General features: G+C 41.0%; 6 non-coding genes across 6 annotated transcripts; 4 read left to right on the top strand and 2 right to left on the bottom strand.

Annotated features, from left to right (window-relative positions):
- Positions 1-9,329: 9,329 nt before the first annotated feature.
- TRNAF-GAA (transfer RNA phenylalanine (anticodon GAA)) lies at positions 9,330-9,402 on the top strand. Its single transcript has one exon. It is a non-coding gene; the product is annotated as a tRNA-Phe (tRNA).
- A 3,709-nt stretch (positions 9,403-13,111) lies between these two features.
- On the top strand, positions 13,112-13,183 carry TRNAA-UGC (transfer RNA alanine (anticodon UGC)). The gene has a single exon. It is a non-coding gene; the product is annotated as a tRNA-Ala (tRNA).
- Positions 13,184-16,701: 3,518 nt separating this feature from the next.
- TRNAK-UUU (transfer RNA lysine (anticodon UUU)) lies at positions 16,702-16,774 on the bottom strand. Its single transcript has one exon. It is a non-coding gene; the product is annotated as a tRNA-Lys (tRNA).
- A 1,185-nt stretch (positions 16,775-17,959) lies between these two features.
- Positions 17,960-18,032, top strand: TRNAR-CCG (transfer RNA arginine (anticodon CCG)). The gene has a single exon. It is a non-coding gene; the product is annotated as a tRNA-Arg (tRNA).
- Positions 18,033-21,824: 3,792 nt separating this feature from the next.
- TRNAA-AGC (transfer RNA alanine (anticodon AGC)) lies at positions 21,825-21,896 on the top strand. The gene has a single exon. It is a non-coding gene; the product is annotated as a tRNA-Ala (tRNA).
- Positions 21,897-25,436: 3,540 nt separating this feature from the next.
- Positions 25,437-25,508, bottom strand: TRNAA-CGC (transfer RNA alanine (anticodon CGC)). The gene has a single exon. It is a non-coding gene; the product is annotated as a tRNA-Ala (tRNA).
- Between the last annotated feature and the right edge of the window lie 118 nt (positions 25,509-25,626).

The raw sequence follows: 25,626 nt of genomic DNA, 5'->3' as shown, positions 1-25,626 counted from the left end.
GCTTTAGTTTCCTTTGTTTTTTGTGAAGTTTTAGGATGAGAAACAGAAAGTCTTCCCTCTGATTAGTCTCTCCATCACCAAAAGTTTAGTCCAAAAATAAACCAGAGAATACTAGTTGAATGAGTGGGTGATGCTACTGGAAAGGACAGCTGTCAAGAAGCTAGAGTCCTGCGAAACATGGGAAAAAAAAAAAAAGAATCGGCTTTACACGACTCAGCTTACACATGCCAAATTGCTATTTTGTACTATCCAATTTCCTTTTATTTTGTCACTCATCCATTGTTCCTTCTTTTCAAATCTCTAAATAAGATTATGCCTGGAAATGTCAGTTAACAACAAATATGCTACCATGAAGAAGTGGCAAGAAAAAAATTTTTTTGGTATGTATGTCAAAATGGAAATTATTAGCTGCCAAAACAAGAAGACATGTAGTTCACAAATGTCTAAGACATTTTCACTGTAGCGAAAAACCAGCCATTTCCTCTACTGTTTCCTGCCCATATAATCACTTCTGCTTTGTATTTTCCAGGCACTCCTCAAAATTTCTAGTCCATTGATGGCCCCGTTAAAGGGCTATTATGGTTACAAATCCATCACTATCTCTGCCCATCTTCACCGCTGAATATTAGAGAGGGAAGGGAATTCTGTCTCCCAACTTTACTCTTTCTTTCCCTACCAGAACTTTACTCTTTCTTTCCCTCCTCACCTCTCAGCTCTGAGAAAGAAATTCAATCTCTTTCAAATGTCCTTAGTTGATTAATTCACAAGCAAGGAGTGTGAAAGGAAAAGAGAGCAAAACACCGCTAAATTCTAATATAAATTGGGAAATTTGCATCTTTGTCTCTGCTTAGCAATGTTTTCAATATGATGGGAACCACTTGAGAGCACCTACTGTCCAAATCTTAGGATCATTTCAGAACACTGGGTTGCCTCTCCCTCAATAACCAAAAACTGCAGAATATATAATTACTCGGACAAACAATATTTTTCTAAACTATTTGAGAACAATTTGCAGATATTATATCTTTTTCTCCACAAATCTTCTTATTATACACTTCCATCATAATCTTTATATTTTATACATCAGTATATATTTCTTAAGAGTAAGGGCATTTCCTTACCACAGCACAATGATCAAATTCAGGAAATATAACACTGATAAGAAGTCTTTTCTAATATACAGTGCATATTTAACTAATTTTACCAATAAAATACTTTATAGAAATTTCTCTCCCAAACTAAGATCCATTCCAGAGTCACATATGAATTTAGTTACTCCTTAGTCTCCTTTAATCTGGAAGGGTTTCTCAATCTTGCCTTTTGTGAGATTGACATGTTTTTGAAGAGCACATGCCAATGATTTTGTAGACTATTCTTCAATTTATGTTTTGATTAGACTAAGTTCAGGTTCTGAATATTTGGGAGGAATATCACAGAAATTATGTTTCCCTCTATCACACCAAGGAGCATGTGATGTCAGTTTCTCCCATTGTTAGTGATGTCAGCTTTGATTACTTGGTTAAAGTTGTGTCTAATAGGTTTCTTTCCCCAATAATTAATAAGTAATCAGTAAGGGATACTCTGAGACTATATAGATATTCCGATCCTCATCAAAATTTACCTATGCTTTTAGCACTGATCTATGAATTTTGCCAGAGTCTATTATTATTCTGATGGTAATTTTATAACTTTGTTATTACCTCTGCATTTATTAGTTGGCATACCACTGTAAGGAAAAATTTCTCTTCTTCCATATTTATTCATTTAAGTATCCAAGGATTGTAATCATTTATTGTCATTATTCATCTCAAACTGCCCCAGATTTAACCAGTGAGAGGCCCTTCAAGTTGGTTTCTGGATCCTTTTGAATTGTCCTCATGATTTTTGAGCAGTTATATTCTAGCACAGAAAGATAACTTAGGATCATCTTGTACTCTCCCTCTTCCAGTCTTAGAGTCTGTGAATCCTACAAGTAGCTCTGTTTCCTTTTAGTGGGGATTGGTATTCAAAAATCAAGATATGGGACTAGCATTGCTTATTGCTACTGAGGTATTAGTTTTTCTAGGCCCTGTTAGCAGACAGATCTGGAGGAAAAATGACAGATATACAAACAGACACACGCGTGCACACACACACACACACACACATATTTCATATCCAGAGCCAACAGGGCTATTCGTTACTTACCTCCTTCTCTTACAGTGAGAGCCCTGAATTCCAACAACAATATATGTGTTCATTTTCCCAACCACACAAAAGTAAATTCACACACACACACGCACGCATAAAAATAAATAAAATTCACACAAAATATCAGAATTGACATACCCTTAACACTACAAAAAATAACCCTGCTACATAGAGGTTATGATTTGTTTGCTTTTTTTTTTTTTCTTGTCTTTACAATTGGGATAAAGTACTGTGTAAACATTTATTTGGATGTGTTCTTTCTTTTTCTCTTGAATGAGGTTATGTTATCCTTTTGAAATGCAGTTAGATTTTTTTCTATTCATATTCAATTTTGCAGTAGTTTCACACACACTTGAGTCAGTTTTATTTTTTGACTATGTAAAACATTAATGTTTCCAAGAGTCAAAAGTATTCAGAGAGTAATATTCAGATAAATTGTGGGAGAATGTTGTGTCCCATGACTCACCCAAGTGATGGAATGGAAGCACAATCCAAGCAATCTAATCTGATGGGAACCCAACTTTGTGATCAGATTCTGATCACAAGCTGACCACAAATCAAGAACAGTGCCTTTCTTTCTACCATTAAGGTTCCTTTCTCCTGGAGTAGCCATGCCTGAGAGAGGATAAAGTGTAAGGAGTTTAGAAATAGCAGAATTGAACTTAAGGTGGCTTATTTTGATAACTTGATCTTCAAAGATGCAATGCTGGTCACTAGAAGGTCACAGAAAGTCTTCTGAGAAGCTGATAAGAGTGAGGGGGTATAGCTCAGTGGTAGGGCGTGGGCTTAGCATGTACGAGGTCCTGGGTTCAATCCATAGGACCTCCACTTTTGTATTTTCTTCTTACCCACATACCCTAAGAACTCTTGCTTCCTGAAACATCTTTGTCAAACTCAGTCGTCTTGGCTATGGCAATTCTTTCTTAACCTTTTTGGGACACAGGGAGGAATTGTGCTCCTTCACTAAAGTTATCTGTTGTTTGCTCTATTATTGACTGCATCTCTCCAAGCACTCTCAGCAATCACTAGCACGTGGGCCACTGTCAATAGGTTATAAAAAGCAAGTAGCAGTTTTCCCAACCACCTAATTTCCAGTTGTATGGAATCTGAAAGCATTAGCAAACGCGGGTCTGTGTGGCCTAATGGACAAGCCATCTGATTCCTTGTCAGAAAGTTAATCACTTAAGTTCTTCTGTGGTTCTTTTATTCTAGCTCCTTCCTAACCAGGATGCAGGAGGCTGAGAAGATTTCACTAAAATATTTCACTAGATTTCACTGCCAGTGGTTGATGACGGTGTGCTGGTGGGCACTTTTTGGCTCAGAGCTCCTCAAACTCTGGAGCTTACATAGAAGTCATTTAACTACAAACAAATGGCAAACAAGGAAAAGATAGCAGTCACCTCAGCAGAAATCTGTAAAGGGAAATAGTACTTCTCTGGGTGTTTGAAGAAAGTTTCCAGTCTGAAATGGCAAACATTCTGAACTCTGGGGTCCAAGATCAATCTAGGGGAAAGTTCATTTCTTTGTTTCCCACAAATAGAGAAAGAGCTCTTATTCTCCCAATCCCAATAGATCATTTCCAACCTTACTCTACTTACTCTCCAGGGACACCCTCCTTCCAAACTACTGAACAACCCGTATCTCCAGATCAGAGCTCTTTGCACAGCTTCAGATTCTGTTATCACAATGCCTAAGCAGAAATCCACTGGATACACCATCTTTTTTTTTTTAAACATCTTTACTGGAGTATAATTGCTTTACAATGGTGTGTTAGTTTCTGCTTTATAACAAAGTGAAGCAGCTATACACATACATATATCCCCATATCTCCTCCCTCTTGCGTCTCCCTCCCACCCTCCCTATCCCACCCCTCTAGGTGGTCACAAAGCACCGAGATGATCTCCCTGTGCTATGTGGCTGCTTCCCATGAGCTATCTATTTTACATTTGGTAGTGTATATATGTCCATGCCACTCTCTCACTTTGTCCCAGCTTACCCTTCCCCCTTCCCATGTCTTCAGGTCCATTCTCTACCTCTGCATCTTTATTCCTGTCCTGCCCCTAGGTTCGTCACAGCCATTTTTTTTAGATTCCATATATATGTGTTAGCATACGGTATTTGTTTTTCTCCTTCTGACTTACTTCACTCTGTATGACAGACTCTAGGTCCATCCACCTCACTACAAATAACTCAATTTCATTTCTTTTTATGGCTGAGTAATATTCCATTGTATATATGTGCCACATCTTCTTTGTCCATTCATCTGTCTATGAACAATTAGGTTGCTTCTATGTCCTGGCTATTGTAAATAGAGCTTCAGTGAACACTGTGGTACATGACTCTTTTTGAATTATGGTTTTCTCAGGGTATATGCCTGGTAGTGGGATTGCTGGGTCGTATGGTAGTTCTATTTTTAGTTTTTTAAGGAACCTCCATACTGTTCTCCATAATGGCTGTATCAATTTACATTCCCACCAACAGTGCAAGAGGGTTCCCTTTTCTCCACACCCTCTCCAGCATTTATTGTTTGTAGATTTTTTGATGATGGCCATTCTGACCGGTGTGAGATGATACCTCATTGTAGTTTTGATTTGCATTTCTCTAATGATTAGTGATGTTGAGCATCCTTTCATGTGTTTGTTGGCAATCTGTATATCTTCTTTGGAGAAATGTCTATTTTGGTCTTCTGCCCGTTTTTGGATCGGGTTATTTGTTTTTTTGATACTGAGCTGCATAAGCTGCTTATAAATTTTGGAGATTAATCCTTTGTCAGTTGCTTTGTTTGCAGATATTTTCTCCCATTCTGAGGGTTGTCTTTTCGTCTTGTTTATGTTTTCCTTTGCTGTGCAACAGCTTTTAAGTTTCATTAGGTCCCATTTGTTTATTTTTGTTTTTATTTCCATTTCTCTAGGAGGTGGGTCGAAAAGGATCTTGCTGTGACTTATGTCATAGAGTGTTCTGCCTGTGTTTTCCTCTAAGAGTTTTATAGTGTCCAGCCTTACATTTAGGTCTTTAATCCATTTTGAGTTTACTTTTGTGTATGGTGTTAGGGAGTGTTCTAATTTCATTCTTTTACATGTAGCTGTCCAGTTTTCCCAGCACCACTTATTGAAGAGGCTGTCTTTTCTCCATTGTATATTCTTGCCTCCTTTATCAAAAATAAGGTGACCATATGTGCGTGGGTTTATCTCTGGGCTTTCTATCCTGTTTCATTGATCTATATTTCTGTTTTTGTGCCAGTACCATACTGTCTTGATTACTGTAGGTTTGTAGTATATCTGAAGTCCGGGAGCCTGATTCCTCCAGCTCCGTTTTTCTTTCTCAAGATTGCTTTGGCTATTCGGGGTCTTTTGTGTTTCCATACAAATTGTGAAATTTTTTGTTCTAGTCCTCTGAAAAATGCCATTGGTAGTTTGATAGGGATTTTTTAAAAAATCTATTCTTGTTTTCAGCCACCAAAGGGAAAACCAAGCCAGCATACTGCTAAACATTCAGAAAGCATAAAAGCAGTCTCTTTCTCCATCTACAGAAGCCAAGAAACCTGGAGGTCTTCCATAATGCATCCTCCCCTTTTCTTATTCTCCAGAAGCTGTAACTGTCCACCAGGCGGTCACAAACCAGCTGTACAGCCAATCTTGAGGTCATCCACTTGACTTGTGAGGGACTCACCTATATTGCTCTGTACCTGTACTAGGAGTGAAGAGACCATGGCTTCGTCTGTAGGTATCACCGACTGTTCAGTGACTGTGGCTTTCCACGACCAGAGTCTTCAGACCCTGTTCCACTCTTCAGACTCCTTTTGAGGCAAGAGCATCGTGTGAGGAGTAAAGGAGCCTGTTGCAAATGCCAGGAAGAGTTTCTTCAGGACAAAGTTGTGTTTCAATAAGCTTCTAAGAGTTAGAAATATGTGCAGCAAGCAAACGGGAACTTTCTCAATTTTTTGCTTTTCAAGCAAAACCTTAAAAAAAATAAGACGCTTCCACGGTCTCGGTTGTGTTCAACCTCAAAGCTGCCGCTTCTACTGTCGACTCTGCTCCCACCGCATCCACGTCCCCAAACCGGGGCATCCCTGCAGCTCCCAAGCTACCAGTCCCAGAGGTTCCTGAACTTCAAACGAAATCTCACCCTCACGTTCGTCCCCCAAAGCGCTCAGCCTGTCTATCCAGCGATGGAGAGTTGCTAGGCGCTCCCGAAGCCAGAACAGTCTTCGACATAAAGAGCCAAATCCTTTTCTGAGACAAGCCTACCTCCCTTGAGAGAAAAAGATCTCATCTCTTCCCTCATACCCGGACGACGCCACGGAGAGACGTGGAGCTTAGACACCGCCCCACCCCCCACCTCGCCCCATCAACTTCCCCTCAAATCCTAATCATTTTGAGGATGCTTTTCCTTTGCCCACTTCCTCTCTGTCCCTTTTCTCCTTTTCTTCCTCCACTTCACCCCACCCCGCCTCTTTCCTCTTCCGTCAGCTGGCGCTCCTCTCCTCCCTACTGTGTGCTCCGGAATGAAATTTGCACAGCAGCTTGGCGCACTACTAGTCGCATTTACACGCATTTTAATCTCTGTATTGAGACACTCATGTGTGGCTGATATTTTAATTTCCACATTGCTTTCTAATTCCTTTCCTTATGTTCCCAGATCAGTCTTTCCCCAGCATAGGCTGATGCTTGGTCTGGTGGGGGGCTAGGTGCATGGCTGGGGCTAAAACCCTGGGTAGTTAGAGAAATGCTGGGGGGAGAAAGAATCAGTAAGAGAATCTAAAATATTTTTAGAGGAAGTCATCCAAAGACTTGCATCCGAGTTTCCACTTGCACCAAATTTTGGCTAAAGGCAAAAAGCTCCACCCTTTCAGAATAGGAGATTGAGATTTGAGAACCTGTCCAGATATACACAGGGGTTTATTAAAATTCACTTAGCTGGTGGTTCTTGGGTGCTGCCCTTTCCTCATTCCAGAGATGATTATTTCTTAAATCCTGAAAGCCCCTGAAATTGTTTCTATTTTATTTAACAAAAAGAGTCCTATGTCCTGGCACTGTTCACTTCTTATAAAAAGTTCCTAATGCTCACAGATAGGTAAAAAACAATTCTTAGCCAGGCACCAGTCTGCAGACCACAATCTGAAAAGCACTAATGAAGAGATAAGATGTACTGGAGGTGATGAGGTATCCAAGGAGATCCTTTTTCTTCTTTTCTTGTTATTTAAATTGAGGCTTAATTAATATAAACAAAAATGCATGAAATTTAATGATTCAGCTTGATGGGTTATTGCGTATGCATACACCCATGTAACCAACAGCTCTGGCAAAGATACATGATTTTTCAGCCCCCAGCTGCTTCCTTGTGCCTCATCCCAATCAATGCGACTCTCTGACCTCTATCACCATAGATTAGTTTTTCTTGCGTTTTGAAATAATATAAATAGAATCATACAATATGTACTCATTTGAGTGTGGATTCTTTCACTCAATTTTTAAAAAGTTGGATACATCCATATCGTTGCTAGTAGCAGCAGTTCTTTTTCATTGCTTGGTAATATTCCATTGTATGAATACTGTGCATCACAACTTTTTAATTCATTTTACTGTCAGTGTACATTTAGAGTGCTTCTAGTTTGGGGCTGAAATGTCTAATGTGGTCACTAGCATTCCTATATTTGTCTTTCAAGGGAAATACTCATGCATTTCCCTTGGGTATAAATAGAGCTGTGGAGTTTTGGGGGCATAGCTTACATGTATATTTAGATTTAGTCAATATTTCCAAATAGTTTCCCAATGTGTGTGCACCAGTTTACAGTCTCATCAGCAGTGTGTGAGTGAGTGTTCCAGTTGCTCCACATGCTCAGCAGCACTTGATATTGTCAATTCTCTTAAGGTAATTGATTCTGGTGAAGAGAAGTATTATTTCATTTGGTTTTTAAATTTGCATTTCCCTTATAGCAAATTATGTTGGGCACCTTTTAAATTGCTTATTGGCTATTTTGGGTATCCTCTTTTTGTGAAGTGCATGTTAATTTGCTCTTTCTTAATGAGATTTTAGTCTTTTTCTTAGTGTTTTTTAGAAGTTCTTCACAGATAATGGTCTTTCGTAAAACATAAGTGTTGAAATATCTTCTCTCAGACTGTAGTTCATCTCTTCTTAAGAAGGAGAGGACTTGAAAAATTTTGTAAGAATAGGAAAGAGAAAAAGAGAGAGAGGTTGAAGTCAGAAAAAAAAAAAAAGTTCCATCTGGAAATCTTTCCTGGTGGTTGCAGAAAAAACGCCGCCAGGCAGTTTGCTGGGGCGGGAACCTCGGAAAGAGCTGATAGGTTGAAATGTGTTAAGAGCAGAAACGGTGCTATTTGGCTTGGGACCCTTACATTTCTCCTAGTGTAGCAGCTTAAGAGGATACAGTTTAGAGGTTTAAGAAATAGTAGGATTTGAGACAGTGGCTTTTCTATCTGGCCAACTACCGTATCTTTGAAGACCCCCTCAGAAATATGGTTACTATTTCAAAGATGATCTTCACGACCTTTCTGTCCTGAGACGTGTAGTTCAGTGGTGGTTTATCCTTTCCTTACGAGAGGGCTGGAAACCATACACGTGCATCTCTTTTTCTCCCTTTACGCTTTGCTTGCTCACACGGAAATAGACACATTATCCGATGGATTGCCTTTAAATGCTTCCGGTTTCTACTCTCTGTGTCTCCGCACTAACAACCACGTGTCAGCCCAAGGAAGACAAGGGAAAGGAAGTGACTAGAAGAAAAGAATTGGCTCCTTCCGGATTTCCTCAAGCCGAAGCAAGAAGCCCGTCTCCATATTAACGTGCCCAATAATCCTTTTAGCCTTGTCATTGAAGAGCAAGACAGAAAAAACCGAAAGACGAGGCTCGATAATTTCATTTTGAATTGCCTTAGTTTTCTGAGCCGTCTTTGAGTAGTGGAGTAGCTGAATCCGTTTCTCCCCCTATACTTCCCTCCTCCTCTACCAACCCATCCAGTCTCCTAAAACTGGATCCTATTTTTAGACATGGACTTCAGGGGAGCCCATATATTTTGGGGCGAACGAATGGGTGATGTTGAACAAAATAAGATTAGACTGGCCTCCACAAATGAAAACTTTAAATTTTGGGAGAACAGCTAAGCTAAGCGTTCCCGGGCGGCCGAAATAGCTCAGTTGGGAGAGCGTTAGACTGAAGATCTAAAGGTCCCTGGTTCGATCCCGGGTTTCGGCAGTAGCGTTTTACTTTGGTGTAATTATTAACCCGTTACAAGACAGTTATGCCCCAATCCCCAAAATCTATATATAACTACAATTTTTACGGCTTTTTGCAAGCGCGATCAAGGGATATGTGTGTGTGTGTGTGTGTGTGTGTGTTTGTGTGTGATGTGTCTTCCACGAAGTGTTTACTGACAGTGATATTTTATTTAAAGTTTCAAAACCTAGGAAATTATTTTCCTAGGAGCTAGGAAATTCCAATATGCTACATGCCCTTGCACTTACAATTCATTTCTGCCTTTTGTTGTGTGTGTGCGTGTGATCTTTTTAATCACAAGAATTGGTGGTGGTGGTGGTGGGGAAACCTGCAGGAAAAAGAACTACTACACTGTGTAAGTGTATGTATGTGGGTGTGGTATATGCAAGGAAAATTTTCCAATCAGAAAATATGGGTTTGTATCTTGAGTCCACCCCGTTTTTAAACTGCTAGAATAAGGAGCTTTGTTGAACATCATTGAACTTTTAAACAATTACAAGAACATGCAGAGTTTTCTTTTTGACAAGACATTCATTCCTTCAGCCTTCCACCCCTGTCTAGAATTTGCACATCTTAAGTTATTTCTGTTTTGTTATCCAGGAAAGAATGAAAATAAGCACTTCCTTAAGAATTATTCTGTTGAATTTTCACAAGGGGACCTAGAATACTGAAAAATGAAAGCAAATGGAAAGTAAAGTCGTCAAGACTCAGGTACCAATACCCCATTTTTTCCTTTTAATTTTGACTTTATTTCTTGAAACTCTTTGTTAGGGATAATAGGTCACTCTTGTGTCATTTTGAACTGTTTTCTTCTTTTCAAATTTCTGTGTCAGTTTCATAGTGTCTGTTTTCCACCGACAACTCTTGGACACTTTGTCAGAAGAAAATAACCAACACTATTTCAACATCAGAACTGCATCAAGTTGCAAATGGAAAATTGGTACAAACTGAGAAGCAACGTCAAGGTAGGGACATTCGCTGTACAGGAACTTGGCATTAGAAACTTATCCATTAACAATCTATCCCTCCTCAATTCAGAAGCTTGCATTTTATTTCATTAAGAAGTATTTGATTGGACAAACAGCATCATTGAGTATTTTATTGCCTAACACAGTAATGATTCCTTTACATTCTGTTGAAGTGGGAGGTCTAGGGTAATTCACAAAACATAATTAGCCTCACATTCAATATCTAAAAAATGAGGCTAATGATGTCTATGTAAAAAGGGATACTGTAAATACCAAAGGAGATCATGCAAGTGAATGCCTTGTGTCATGTCCACACATAGTAGGAAACTGGTAGGCTGTGCTCCATATTCCTTGGTTCTGGTGTTCTCCCAGAACAGCATCTAAACATGTCATGTCGTCTGTAGCTAAGGCTGTCCAATAGCAATATAATAAAGCCATAAATGAGTCACTTTTGTAACTTTACATTTTCTAGTAGTCACATAAAAAATAAAAATAAGTGGTCTTAATTGAAGAAGAATATTCAAATAACTTGGTATATCAAAAACATCATTTAAATAGTCAATCGAAAAATTATTAGTGATATAGTTTACATTTTAAATATCATATTAAGTCTTTGAGGCCTGATATATATTTTACACTTACAGCACTTCTCAATTTTTAAGTGTTCAATACTCAAAGTGGCTAGTGGCTACCATTTTGGACAGTGCAGGGTTAAACATACATGTCATAGATTTTCAGATTTTCTGAATTGAGTATATATGGCATGAGTGTGTTCTGTCTCTCAATTTAGAAGTTTAATTCCTGATAAGAATTCTGTATTAAATGAATCCATAGTCTGAAGATGGCTATAGATTTTTTAAAAATTGAAGTATAGTTGATTTACAATATCATATTAGTTTCAGGTGTACAACATAGTTACTCAACAATTTTTATAACTCTAAATATTTAATTTAAAAAATCCCCACTTTGGGGCTTTCCTGGTGGCGCAGTGGTTGAGAGTCTGCCTGCCGGTGCAGGGGACGCGGGTTCGAGCCCTGGTCTGGGAGGGTCCCACATGCCGCGGAGCAGCTGGGCCCGTGAGCCACGGTTACTGAGCCTGCGTGTCTGGAGCCTGTGCTCCGCAACAGGAGAGGCCGCGACAGTGAGAGGCCCGCGCATCGGTATGAGGAGTGGCCCCCGCTTGCCGCAACTAGAGGGAGCCCTCGCACGGAAGCGAAGACCCAACACAGCCAAAAATAAATAAATAAAGTAAATAAATTAAAAAAAAAAAAAAAAAAATCCCCACTTTGTTCATGGGGCAAAAAGAAAAAAAAAAAAAGCATACCTTATTATTATGAATTCCTGAGACCCCAATAGACATGCAGTTTTCACCAGGTGTAACACAAAATTATGACCAAGCAGTGTTTCTGCAAACCTTCCTAATATTGGAAAGCATCATAAACCTAATATTTTACAACATCAAACAGTCAAGATAATCCTCCTCAGCACTTCATGGGCTAAAAATTTCATGAGCCAACTGAAAGAACAAATCTGTCAGACAAACCATATTCTTCCAACTTCAAAAGGAACTCAATGTTATTTTATGAATATTGGCAAAAGTCCATAAATGAGCAAACCAGAAGGAGAAAGGGTTAGCCACTGGAAATCTGGTGCCAGGAAATGGGTTCTCTTGCAGTCTTTTTATATATTTCAAAGAACACAGCCTTAACCACAATAAATCCCAGGGTTCAAGAAATGTCCGGGAGCAAATTTATTTTCCTATGGATATCACTAATGAGAATACTTTTCTGTCTTTATCCATCCTCCACATAGTTGTATCTACTGATTACTCACAAATCCAAAGCTGGAGGCAGGGGTAATTGTCTGAGTTCACCATGTAACATTCTCACAAGTGTGCACCACATAGATCTTGAATTTAACATGAGCAAAGCTTGCTCATCTTCTCCGTCTTCCAAACTTCCTCCCATTTCCAAAAGAATTTTTAAAACCTCCCCCTTTTCTGCACTTTCTTCTGTTTGGTAATGACATGGCTTTTTTCCCTCCCGAAATAAATGAATGAACAAACAAACACATAAATAAATACTTTTTTTCCCCTTTATCCCTAATGTCTTGCGGCTATTTGTCTTTGGTCTCGCTCTCATAATTTAATATTTTTCTCCATCCCTGAAGCTGTTGTTTCATTCATGCCTTATGAATGCTTATGAAGAAGAGATTTTGGATTATTGGCAGGGCCTGCTAAATTATCCGGGTGCCTAGATTAGAAGAGAAAAAAAGCCCCTTACATTGCAATGTTGAATGCATCGCTCTAGGGTTTTTTACTGCCTGTGGCTTTCCTCCATCAAATCTGGTCCTTAATATTCCGATGGAGCAAACAACAAATATCATGAAGCGTTTTAGGCAAGAAAGAAGCTGAATTTCAGTGGCCTTGTGTCTCAGGTTAAGACATATCTGGAGGAAATCAAAAGGTCCAAAAACTGGGACTTGATTTGATCTCTTGCCAAGCATAATAGGAGACCCCAACTATGTTTTAAAGCTATGGTGGCAACTTCTTTTGGTTATCTGACACATGTTTCCAATCTTTTGCCTTCCACTTCAAGTTCTATACTCTAAAGCATCAGTATCCTTCTTTGGTTCCTCTACTGCCAAGACACCCAAGAATCCAGAGCCTCAGGAAATAAAATTTATTCCCAAAGAAACATTATCAAGAAAGCTGTCAGGGAGGGGGTGTAGCTCAGTGGTAGAGCGCATGCTTTGCATGTATGAGGCCCCGGGTTCGATCCCCGGCATCTCCAGGCCTTGCTTTCACTTTTCCCTCAAACCTCAAGGAATACAGATTTAGTTCTCCTAACTCTTTTTTTCCCGTTATATCCTGTACATATACAAAGTAAAAACATAACCCAATGGATTCCAGTGAAGTCCCTCGTCTCTTGCTGTGAGCCTCGACCTCACCAAGACGACTTCAACAAGCAGAAGAAAGACAAAAAGGAAGTGGGAGAAAGAACGGGATGCCAACAGGAACAGTCTCGAAATGTTGGCCCTGAGATTAAAGTCATGACCACCTACACACCGAACTATCTAGAGTTCAGCCTCTGAAAACCATTTCAAATTAAAAATACTTGGTTACTGCCTTACCTTTCTTATCTTGCATGTCTTGCATTCCAAGCTCAACACATTAAACAAACAACAACAACAACAAAAACACTCACTCCTACGTATAGCTCAGATGGTGAAGTCTAAAGACAAAGGCGGTCCCTGTTTCTACCTTGCGCTCTTCTCCTACCACTAGCACGTGGGGATCCGGACACTGTGGCCTCCCTGCCGCGCGGTCTGAAACCTCCAATACCACCGGCATACACTAAAAACAGAAACTCAACCGCAGGACTTCTCTCAAGTGCTCCAACGACGGAAAGAGCAGCGAGGCTCTCTGAAAACCGCGACAGTCGGACAAAACGAAGGGGATCTTCCTTCGGGAAAGCGCTCTCAGCTCACTTCTTTTACCGGGAATGGGCCTGCTTGTTCCCCACGTACCCAGAGGAAGCGCAGCAGACGCTCGTAACTAACCGCCTCTCCGCCCATCCGAAACTGATGCCAGTCTAAGCACTCGTCCACTTTTTTCCTCCTCCACCTTCCTGTGGCCGCTGAAGCCGCGGACTCCACGCCTGCCTTTCGTTATCGTTACCTGTATTCTGCTCTCGTTCTTTCCCCTTGACGCACTGATCTCCCTCCTGGTGTTAACTTTCCCGAACACATCAGCTCACTCGTCTGGGAGTCTCTAAGGCCGAGAACTGCCAAACCTGGCTGACTTTCAGAATCATCGGGGGGAGCTTTTAAACAAGGTCGATTTCTGGCTTAGCCCATCAGAGATAATTTAGAATTTCCTCCAAACCTGAGTTGACTGTCGGAACAAATTTTGGCTGAAGGTGGGAAGCGTCTCCCCTTTCCACAGGGACAATGGGATCTCAAGAACTAATTTGGCAACCGGCGAGTTCATTTTGCACGTCGGGCCCAGCGGCTGAACCTCCCCCCTGGTGTTCTTTCATCCAGAAAAGGGTTCCGTATATACTAAGAGGGGCAAAAACCGATGCAGCGTCCTGCTGTCTGTGCTTGTCCCCAGCTTGGTCTCTGTGCGTCTCAGAACCAGAGCTGCAAGAGCCCGGGAGACAAACCGATGCCGGATTTCCCAACCATGGTGCTGGCCCAGGCGTTGACAAGGGTATTGTTTTTATTAGTTTCTTCCTTCTGTTTGCCTTAGGTTTCTTCTGCTCTTTTTTCCCTTGGCTATCTCAGTGAAAACTTAGATGACTAACTTGTGATTTTTCTTTTCTTCTATGCACTGAGGGCTATAAATTTCCTTCTCAGTGCTGTTTTAATATGTATCAGAAATTTTTAGTGCTGTCTTAGTGTATCAGAAATTTTGATACACTGTATTTTCATTTTTATTTCATTCTATTTATTTTTAAATCTCCACTGAGATTCCTCTTTGTTGCGTGGGTTATTTAGAACTGTGCTGTTTAGTTTCCAAGTGTTTGAATATCTGCCTCTTATCTTTCTGTGACTAATTTGCACTGTGGTCAGAGAACACACTGTATCTTTCAATTCTATTAGATTTGTTGAGGTTTATTCTATGTCCCAGGATATGTTCTATCTTGGAATACATTCTGATGGATTTGAAAAGAATCTGTACTCTGCTTGTATTGGATGAACCGTTCTATGTTGATTGGATTCTGGTGGCTGATGGCATTTTCGAGTTTTTCTATATCCTTGATCATTTTCTGTTTAGTTGTTCCATCAGTTATTCTGAGAGAGACACTGAAGTCTCCAACTATAATAGTGGATTTGCATATTTTATCTTTCAGTTTTATCAGGTGTTTTATTTCCTTCACATATTTTGAAGCTCTGTTTTTTGGTGCATACATATTTTGGATTACTATGCCCTTCTTGGTAGATGGGCACTTGTATCATTGTATGATGTCCTTCTCTGCCTCTGATAATTTTCTTTGTTATGAAACTGACTTTATCTGACATTAATACAGCTACTCCTGCTGTCTTTTGATTGATGTTTGCATGACATGCCATTTTTTTTATCCTCTTAACTTCAAACTGCCTATATATTTACAGGTTATATTTGAGGCGAATTTTTTTGTAGACAGACAGCATATAGTTTGGTCATGTTTTCTAATCTACCCTGTGGGTTTAATTGGTGCACTTAGACTATTTACATTTAATGTAATTATTGGTATGTAGGGCTTAAGTCTGGCACTTTATTTATTTATTTTTGTTTTCTGTTTGTTCTCTGTTATTCTTATTGTTCTCTTCTCTTTTTTTTGTTGCCTTTTTATGGACTACTTGTACATATTTTGGAATTCCATATTCATTTATCTATACTATTTTTTATTGTATCCTTTTGTATAGATTTTTAAAAGTCATTACTGTAAGAATTCCATTATAGATATTTAACTTAGACTGTACTGGTGTCACCATTTTACCAGTTCAAGTGAAATGTAGCAACCTTACCTCCCTTTCTGTCACTTTACTATTCCTCACTTGTAATATAATTGTCTTAACTATTTCTTTCACATACATTTAGAACCACATCAGACAGTGTTATACTTTTGCTTCAACTTTCAAACATAATTTTAAAAGCTCAAGACAAGGAAAGTTTATTGTACTTACCATGTTTTTTTGCTTACCATGTTTTTTTTCTTCCTTCCTGATATTCAATATTCCTTCTCTTATCATTTCCTTTCTGTTTGGAGAACTTACTGTAGCCATTCTTTTAAGGTAGTTCGCTGGCAGCAAATTATCTTAGTTTTCCTTTATCTGAGAATATCTTGATTTTTCTCTTCATTCCTGAAGGATATTTTCTCTGGATATTGTATTCTGGATTGATAATTCTGTTCTTTAAGCACTTGGAAAATGTTGTGCCACTCTTTCTGACCTCTATGGTTTCTGATGAGATAGATAGCCGCTGTCATTTGAATTGTTTCTCTATACGGGTAAAGTGTCATGTATCTCTGGTTTCAAGACTTTTTTTTCCCTTTGTTTTTAAGAATTCAGAAGTCTTGGTTGATTTTTTTCCCAGTCAACTGACGAAAGAGACTCTCTTCTAAAAACCACATAAAATCCAAATCTTCAGGTCAGCAATCCCTATTCCAAATGACTTCCCAAGACTGTCCCTTGGGGTTGGTAAATTTATCATGTAATCATTTCACACCTATAAAGCAATGAGCAAAGTTTCAATCAGTGTAAAAGCAGGATATCATTTCCTTCTAACTCTTCCTGTATGAATAAAGATAAAGAAAGATCAGTACGCCTGAACAGGGACTTGAACCCTGGACCCTCAGATTAAAAGTCTGATGCTCTACCGACTGAGCTATCCAGGCCTAGTGTAGTACTATTTCCCTTAGTATCTTATCTATTTTCACACATTTGGACAATTCATTTTATCCTTCATGTATTAGTTCCAAAGTCAGATTTCTTGAATTTTCCTCATTGCTAAGAAGATTCTGTTTGAGAGAGATGTTATAATCATTAGGAACATTTTCCTTCCTCTTCTCTTCTTTGTCTTCCTTCTCTAGGTTTTCAGAACCAGAGATGCTGCGTCCCCTAGACAAAGCATTGCCAGGTTTCAGACTACATTGCTAGACAAAGAGGGTTTCATTTCTTGCCAAGTACCTCACCTAAATTTCTCCAGGCAACACTCACACTATTTCTGTTTCTCTCTCTCTGCATTGTCTTGTACATATTTCTTGCAGCCTTTGTAGACAGAGGGAAAGAGAGTTGAAGGAGGAGGAATTTGAAGATGCAAGAAAGTGTTCCATAATGGGTCCCTTTCTGTTGATGGATGAAATTGCCCCCAAACATTCCTTTGGCAAGGGAGTCTTGGAGCTGGCTGATGGGAGGGTGGGAACCACGTGGAACAGCTCATGCTGGCCAGGCATTCTGCCCAATGTGGTATGGATTCACATTCTTCAGCTTCTACTGGAGCCAGTAGCTCTCCAAACAGGAAAACAACAAGGGACCATTATCCAATCTAATGCTTCTCATTGAACCCATTTCGAGAAGGAAAGGGATTTAACTAAAACAATTTCGTAGGAAACAGCAGAAGGCATTTCCTTGGTCTAACCAGACTCATTCAGTCCAGGCCCTAGCTCTTACCCTCCACTGCTCCTGTTTGAGCTTACAGAATTTTCTCCCTGGAGGATGCGCCATTGTATCTTTGAGATGGAACAGGTCAGAACACACCAAACTCTGAAGCTCCCTCTCCTTACACTATCATCATCCCTTCATTGCAGACTTTAGTTCTTGGCTCATATCTCTCCACTGAACTTGCATCATCATTAACTTGCATCAGACTTAGGTAAGAAAGCCTTCAAAGGCTGTGTCACTTCTGATCGCCTCACTGTTTATTAATTTTAAGTAATTGTTGTCAGGAACTTGATGCAGTTTTATTCCTTTTGGGGCAGGAATGTTATTAATGAGATCTTCTTTCCACTGAAGTTAGAAATTTGAGAACAGAAACCTACCACGTTTCAGCTCTCAGGTTTGAATGTCCACATTCACCAACTGGCTACGTGGCCTAATGGATAAGGCATCTGATTCCGGATCAGAAGGTTGAGGGTTCGAGTCCCTTCGTGGTCGTTGCTTATTGCTATGCAAGAACCGGAATCCTTTCCATTTGACTTTCTAAGGGTTGACCTTGAGAAGAAAACCTGAAATGAGGCAAGAGTCTTAAAAAAGCAAAATTCGTATGCCACTAATTACCGATACCTTGCGTTTTGTCATTGGCATCTAATCACCAGATAATACTCAGAGTGAAATACTAATACATGTATAGTTATTGATACCATAATGACCCTGGATTTTCTGGCTCAGAATCCTTCTCTAGAACTGGTAGACAGTGGCCAAGAAAAGGATAGGAAGGGGAAGAAAAGTTGACTGCAAACATTTCTCTGGAGAAAGCTGGGTTTCAAAGAGTTTCTATGCTTGTCTGATGCTTGTCAACTGAACTATCCAGCTCAGGAATTCAACTTATCCTGAGAATTTATTCAAAGCTAATAAGTGGATTATTCTCTAACCTTTCTACTATTTGCCTTCGTTATAAATACAGGGCACCAATATTTGAGAAATTCACCTGGCAGAGGGATCCTCCTTCTACATTCAGGATAGCTTCCTACTTAGAAAATCTGAACAAACTTGTAACAGGTAGAGATTGAATCAGTATTCAAAAACCTTCCAACAAAGAAAAGCCCAGGAGCACAGGCACATTCAGCTAAATTGCAAGACAAAAGATCAACACACAAAAGTAAGTTGTTTTTCCCTATACTAGCAATGAACAATCTGAAAAGGAAATTTAAAAAACAATTCCATTTACAATAGCATCTGAAAAAATAGAATACCTAGGAAAAATTTAATCAAAGAGGTGAAAGACTTGTACACTGAAAACAACAAAACATTGCTGAAAGTAATTAAGGAAGAGGGGTAGGGAATTTCAGTGGGAAGCACCTCTGTTCCTCCATCTACTGTCTATTTCATGACTCAAAAATTATGAGACTCAACAAAAATGTCTGTCAGGTTCTTTATTTTTCCTCTTCTTTCCATCTTTTTTCCCTGTACTGAAGGCGAACTTCCTCTTAATGTTGGTGTAGGCCTCTTTTTCTTAACTGTTTTTTTTTTTTCTTTTTCTTTTTTGGCTTCACAGTGTGGATTGCAGGGATTGACCCTGCGTCCTCAGCAGTGAAAGTGCAGAGTCCTAACCACTGGACTGCCAGGGAATTCCCTGGGCCTCTTTTTTTTTTTTTTGGTGGAGATTTAGGATGGACTCCCCCCCCCCCACTTTTCCTCTCCCGTCCCATCTTCCTTTTGCCAAAACAACCACCCTATGTGGAACCAAGGTCTATGGAATAGAACTGGAACAGCTGCAAAGGCAATGCACTGAATCATCGGTTTTCTTGTCATATGAGCGGGGAAATCAGGAGAAAATGAATGAAAATGTGCAAGAAGGATTTGGTTACAGAGTACAGAACACACATGGAGTTACAGGGGTTTTACTCAAGACCTTGTATGTGGAAGGCACCTGCTCAACACTAAAAATCAGCTTGCCCTAGAAATTCTTCATAACATATCAGTGCCATTTTTGGATGGTTTTGAGAAACCTAAAAGTTGGCAAGGGAAAGTCCACTGAGATAAATTTCACCAATGTAAAAATCATTAAACTAGATCCTCTCTTGCATCTCTGGTTCAATATTCTGGAACAGAAAAAGTATATTAGGCAAAACTAAGGAAATCTGAATAGATTGTAGATTCCGTTTTTTAAAATGTATCAATTTGAGTTCATTAACTTGGCAAATGTATCATCCTACTGTAAGCTGTTAACAATATGGGAAACTGAGTGCAGGGTATAGGGGAACTCTCTGTAATGTCCTCTCCATTTTTCTCTATATCTACAACTGTTCTAAAGTTAAACTCTTTTTATAAAATAAAAATTATCTCTCTTTTAGATATACAAGAGAAGAGAGCGTTTAAAAGGATTTAGAGCAAAGGTTTTTCTGCAGAGAGTGAATGCATTTCTAACAGGGCTCTTGTACCGGTTAGCACCCACATTCAACAGGAGGGTGACTTATAGGACCTATGCCACTGTCTGATTTCTATGATGATTTTAAATAACATTCAACAGAGGTTAAAACAAAAGAATAAGCATGTGATTAGTAACGTGCTCCAAACGAAAGCTGGCTTCAGTAGCCTTTTGTGTATGTATGTATACATGAAGTTATGGGGAAAGTGAAAGAGTCTACACCAGAACCGGGTCGTGAATCCTGGGTCCTCAGACTAAGGGCCTGATGCAGGTCCAACTGAGCTACCCAAGAGGACGACGGTTTCAGTGAGAATCTATTCAAACCAAAAACATTTAGTCACTGCTTAACCTTTTCCTTCCACTCTTTCCCTTGTATTTTAAAGCCAAACACGCTAAAAACTAGTTGATGGCAGTTGAAATGCCCAAACACAAAACTGCGGTTGGAATTTGTTTCTAAACTCAACGCTGCATCGGGATACGTATAACGTCGCCTTTCTAAAATCTCTAATACCGGGGTCTACTGCTCCAGAGATATGCAACCACAGGTGCGCCCTTGAAAATGTTCAGCCTGTGTTTGCCGTGACAGAAAGTGGAGCAAGGCACTCTCAGGGTCACAAAATCTTGGGCAAAACGGGACGTATCTTTTTGTGGGACACACGCTTTCAAATCACTTACCTTAGGAAGGAGCCTTCTTCTCTTCCCGAGGGGCTGCAGAAAGTGTAGCAGAAATGCCGGGCTTGGTCACTTTCTACCTCCGAGCCTCTCCATTGAGACCCATCTCCAAACTAGTCCTCTTCTATCTTCTTCCTCTGCTGCCTCTTTTCTTCCCCTTCATTGGCTTCATCCTTTTCCCTTCCAAGAACCAGGCCACTCTCCCTTCTCCAACACCTCTTCTGCTTATTCCACTTCCCAGCCGCTCGTCTTTCTAGTATGCTGATAACATAACCCATCCCAGTCGGTACCTGTCCTCTCCTCCCCATTCCCTCTCCTGCCAGAAGGTTTAGGATTTTATCCAAAAATCTTACCTAGCTTAACAGTCGCACCAATGTTTGCCTAAAGGTGGGAGGTGTCGACGTTCTGCGCCCTGGGTACTGATGAAATTTGCAGACTTGTCCAGGCATAGGGAAGGTTTACAGAGAGCGAACTGGTTTCGCAGGTTGCGCGCAGCTTCCCTTGTGCTCTCCTCCTTGCGCAGATAATTTGATCTGAAAGTGATGCTGTAACAACAGGAGCGCCCACATTTCTACTCTTGCCTCTGTCTGCCGCCACTCTTGCGTCGTCTGCAAAACCAGAGTGATAGCGTCGCCGTAACAAAGCCGCTGTCACGTCCCGAGTCCAGATGCCGAATGCAGTGGTTTGCAAGAGCACGCAAGACTGCCTGAGACACATACTTGTCGCTCTTTGTTCCGGTCAAGTATTGTGAATTAATTCACCTCTTGTCTTAACTTCACATCTGGACCTACGTTCCCTCGGCTGTACTCACGGAGCGCGCCTTTGTATCCCCAGCACTACGTTTTGCATTTTTTGGCAGCTTCATGGGCAGAGGAGGACTTTCTAAAGAAGGGAGAATCTGAAGACTTAACAGAAGATTCAGTTCTGGGACTCTCCCTCGTGGTGGACTAGAACTGACGCAGGAGGCAGTTGGCTGAAAGTCCGTGATGGGGGGAGGATTGTGGGAAGATCTAAGGGTTTTTCGGTCCAGAATCCATTTCTCCTTTTCCTGCCCTAGCTGTGAGACAGGAGTCACGCCAGAGGTTTCAGAAACAGAGGAACTGAACATAATGGACTTTGGCTTGCCAACACCGTCATACAGTGATAAATAAATAACTTGGGACAATAGGTAAACAAACTTACGCCGGGGGGGTGTAGCTCAGTGGTAGAGCGCGTGCTTAGCATGCACGAGGCCCTGGGTTCAATCCCCAGCACCTCCATTGGTCCTCTTAACTCCCTCACAGCTGAGATCCTTCTCTGTTTTCTTTGTGTAGACCTTAACTTCTGTATCCTTCGGTTAATCATGTAACTATGGGCCTTGACATTCCTTGGACCTCCCAACGTGACTACTTCAGTACAATAAAGCCAGGAACCAAGTAAAGTACAGAAACTGCTCGCTCAGAATCAGTCTCCTGAAGGCGGAGCACCGAGTACGCCATGTAGGGTCCATTCTCCTTTGCTGCATTTTTTTCATTATTATTAAGAAGCAGGGAAGAAAAAGACAGACTGAAAGAGAAAAGGGGGAAGGGGGCCTTTGGGAAAATTCTTTTAGATTACCCCTCCCACCTCCCACCCCGTCTTCCTCTCAGCTGGTTTGTGTCAATGGACAGGCTGCGAGCTCCAGAGAAAGTTTTCCTTCTCCTTTTCCTTTCCCCACTCGCCCCTGCGCTTTCACCACACGCCGAACCTTGGTTGGGCAGCAAAAGGTCGGTCCAATCACCAGCCATGGAGCGCTGTGTTCCCAGGTTTTTCCCGGTGAAGGAGTGTTTAAGATACTGTCCATGGGAAAGACGCTTCTCACGAAACTCAGAGGCTTCCAAAATCCGTAGTTGAAAAAGTTATTTCCGGTGTTGGAAAGAGCAGCTAGTCTCTCTCAAAGCCAGACTCGGGCAAAAAGGGTTGCGCATTCCTGTGGCACAAACGCTTTTAAGCCCGCTTCCCTTAGGAGGAAGATAACCTTCTGGTTTCCTGCATCCCTAGAGGGAGCAGAGGAGGCAGAGGCAACGCGGGCGCAAATTACCTCCCGGGCCAACCAAACAGTGGGCATCGTAAAGACCTAGCCCCAAGCCTTCTTTCGCCCTTTCCTCTTTTAGTTCCTCCTCCCCAACCGCAGCCACCTGCCTCCTCCTACCCGCCCCCATCCACTTTCTTCATCACCTGCTGCTTCACCTTCTCCTTCACTTACCCTTCCCGTCTCTCCTTTCATTCCGTTTCACCGCTTCCTCCAGGCTAGTTGTTTCCCAGCAGCTCACTTCAGTTCCCGCAGCTCCACTTTCTTGATTAACAGTTCTCAAACCTGGATGATCAACAAAATCATCTGGGGAGGCATTTCCATCCTATAGATCTCCACCCCACCCCCATCCCGTGATTCTGAGTGCACTCAGGAGCTACAAGGTAGAAATGGGCATACGTATATTTATAAAGTTATCCGACGGTTCCCCAGGTTCGGGAACATTGCATTCTAGTCTAGAACCTTTTATCTCTGTGTTAGTGAGTCGCTTCAGGCTGCCTATATTATTCACCAAGTTACTTTTAAAAGTCGTTTCGCCTCTAAGCACCCATTTCAGCGACTTTCCAGAGCCAACTAAGCCTCATTCGGGCTTTTTTTTGAAGGGGAGGAGCAGAGGAGGAATGGAAGAGTTGATATATATGTAATTGATTCCGATATTCAGGAAAATACAGATTTCCCACTCGTGAGAAAAAGTAAAAGAGAAGACACAATGATTTAGGATTACTCCTAAAACTCACCTTTGGTCACCACAGATTTTGGCAACAGGAGGAAAGTGTCTATTCCTTGCATCTCTGTGATGGCTGAGGTTTGAGTATTTGTCCAAGAGCATCGGGTTGGAGTGGGAAGCTTGTTATAAAAGTTTAATTCGCTTCGCTGTTCTTGCTCAGCCTCCAAAGTGTCTCCCTTAAGTGTCATTGTGGATCTCAGAAACAGAACTGCACAGTTCCCAAGACAAAGCCAATGAGGTGCAGGGCTCCAGAGTTTGGAGTTTCGCTGGGCTCCAGAGTTTGCTAGAGTGACCTGTTTTCTCTTTCCAGCTGGATCTAAATTCCCCAGGGAACTTTTCAGGTTCTGCTCCTTTGCACCCTTGTTCTAGCATTTCCAGCTGGGGTTGACAGCCAGAAGCATTGGAGGTGCAGGGCCCCCCGATGTGATGATGTGGGATCTGCCCTCTGGTGGAGGCCACCGGGAGAAGGAGCAACGTATTCAGGGTTCCAGCCTGAAGCCACTTGAGTTAACATGGGCCATGCATGGCCATGGCTGAAGCGTCACAGCCCTAGGGTTTAGAAATTCCCTTCTCCTGGAAAAACGGATCCAAAATATGGATTCCCTCACGGGTTACAGTGGCCAGAGTACTGTTCTTTATGGGAACTTCTTATGTCTCATGGCTTTTGACAGCTGCCTGAGCGATTCCTAAGGCAGAAGGAGGGCTCCATGCTAAATACAGTGAGGCTGTAAAGAGCAAAAGGAATAATGTCCTGAGAATCCGTGTTTGGCAAAATGGAAAAAGGTGGTCTAAGCTGTTTTTCACTGCTTTGTCTACTCTCCCATGTCAGAAGTCTAGAGAATGAGAGTCAAAGAGAAGGAAAACTCATTCACTTAATCTTTGCCCTGAAATGGTTTAGACAGCAGCTTGGCAACAACATACTTGGATGGAGACAGCCCAGAGATGGCCCTGGTAGGAAGGGAGCTTAGTGGCTTGGCTGGTTTGAGTGTCTGTCCAGGGTTTGAGTCGCAGAGGAAGCTGAGCTTGTGACTGATCCCTGCTTTCTCGTGATCTTGAAGGAACTAGGAGAAACATGATTTTAGTTTCTCCAAATGAGGGAAAATAGATGTCATTAAAAAAATTTTTGACTTCACGTTTTAAAACATCCTTTTCAAATACAAAAGTTATCATGCAAAGGTTTTGGTAAAGAAAAATGGAACAGTTTTTGTGCATTCACCCAACACTCGACTTGCACAGAGAACAAAGTGCAGAGCAATGATATTCTGTAGTTTGTACTGATTCTTAAACAAGTTGTTTCTGTTTGTTGTTTCTGTTTGTTTGCTTCTTTTGTCTTGTTTTGTTAAATACAAGCAAATTATATATCTATTCTTATTTCCACCCAAACACCTTTGGCCACATCTTCCTCTGGGACATCAGTGTGGTGTTACATGAGGTGTTGTTAATTCATTTAATGATTTAAGAACAGAAAAGTGAAGTTCAGTGAGGAAATGTAGAAGGTAAGGAATCTAAATCTGCTGTTTGCAGGGTTTCTGAGATTTACTTCAGCTAGGTGTTTTGGCTGAGAGGATGGTGGGGAGTTAGTGGGTGTCTTCTAGTATATATTTTGTGTAAATTTCCTGTGGAAGTTGATTTAATATGGAATAAAAATGACTGTGCTGCCCAAACCTAGGATCTAACCTTTAAAATCCGTTGGTTGCTTGCTCGTCTAAGCTATTCCGGCGAGCGTGAGCTAGCTCTTCAGCCTTCCAAATCATGTTTTAAACGTTCGCGTGGCAAAGGCTTTGCTAAATGTCACCTTACCTTGGGCCAACGTCCACCCACTCACTCACCAAAAAAATACTTGGGGTCTGTGCCCTGCACCTCCGTGGCTTATCTCGATTCCCTGCTCCAAGGCCCGTGGAGTAGAAATGGTATAATATCGAAGGGAATCCATTGGACTACATAGTTTTTAAAATGGGAGCAGAGGAAACGTGGCAAAATGTATGACAAAAATGAAAGGGGCGTATGAGGCGAAAACCCAGATGGAGGAGCCGGGGGTTGAACCCGGGACCTCGTGCATGCGAAGCACGCGCTCTACCACTGAGCTACACCCCCTGCTTCAGGGACTCTTTGGGGACCATTTATAAAATACTACTTTTATTTTGAGATTGGCTTTATTTTCTGATGGAGAAAATCCACTGGGTTAAATTCCACCATTTGTGAAATTACTAAA

Source organism: Eubalaena glacialis, chromosome 7 (assembly GCF_028564815.1).
Source record: "Eubalaena glacialis isolate mEubGla1 chromosome 7, mEubGla1.1.hap2.+ XY, whole genome shotgun sequence".
Classification (NCBI taxonomy): Eukaryota; Metazoa; Chordata; class Mammalia; order Artiodactyla; family Balaenidae; genus Eubalaena; species Eubalaena glacialis.
This window is presented reverse-complemented; position numbering and strand designations above follow the sequence as displayed.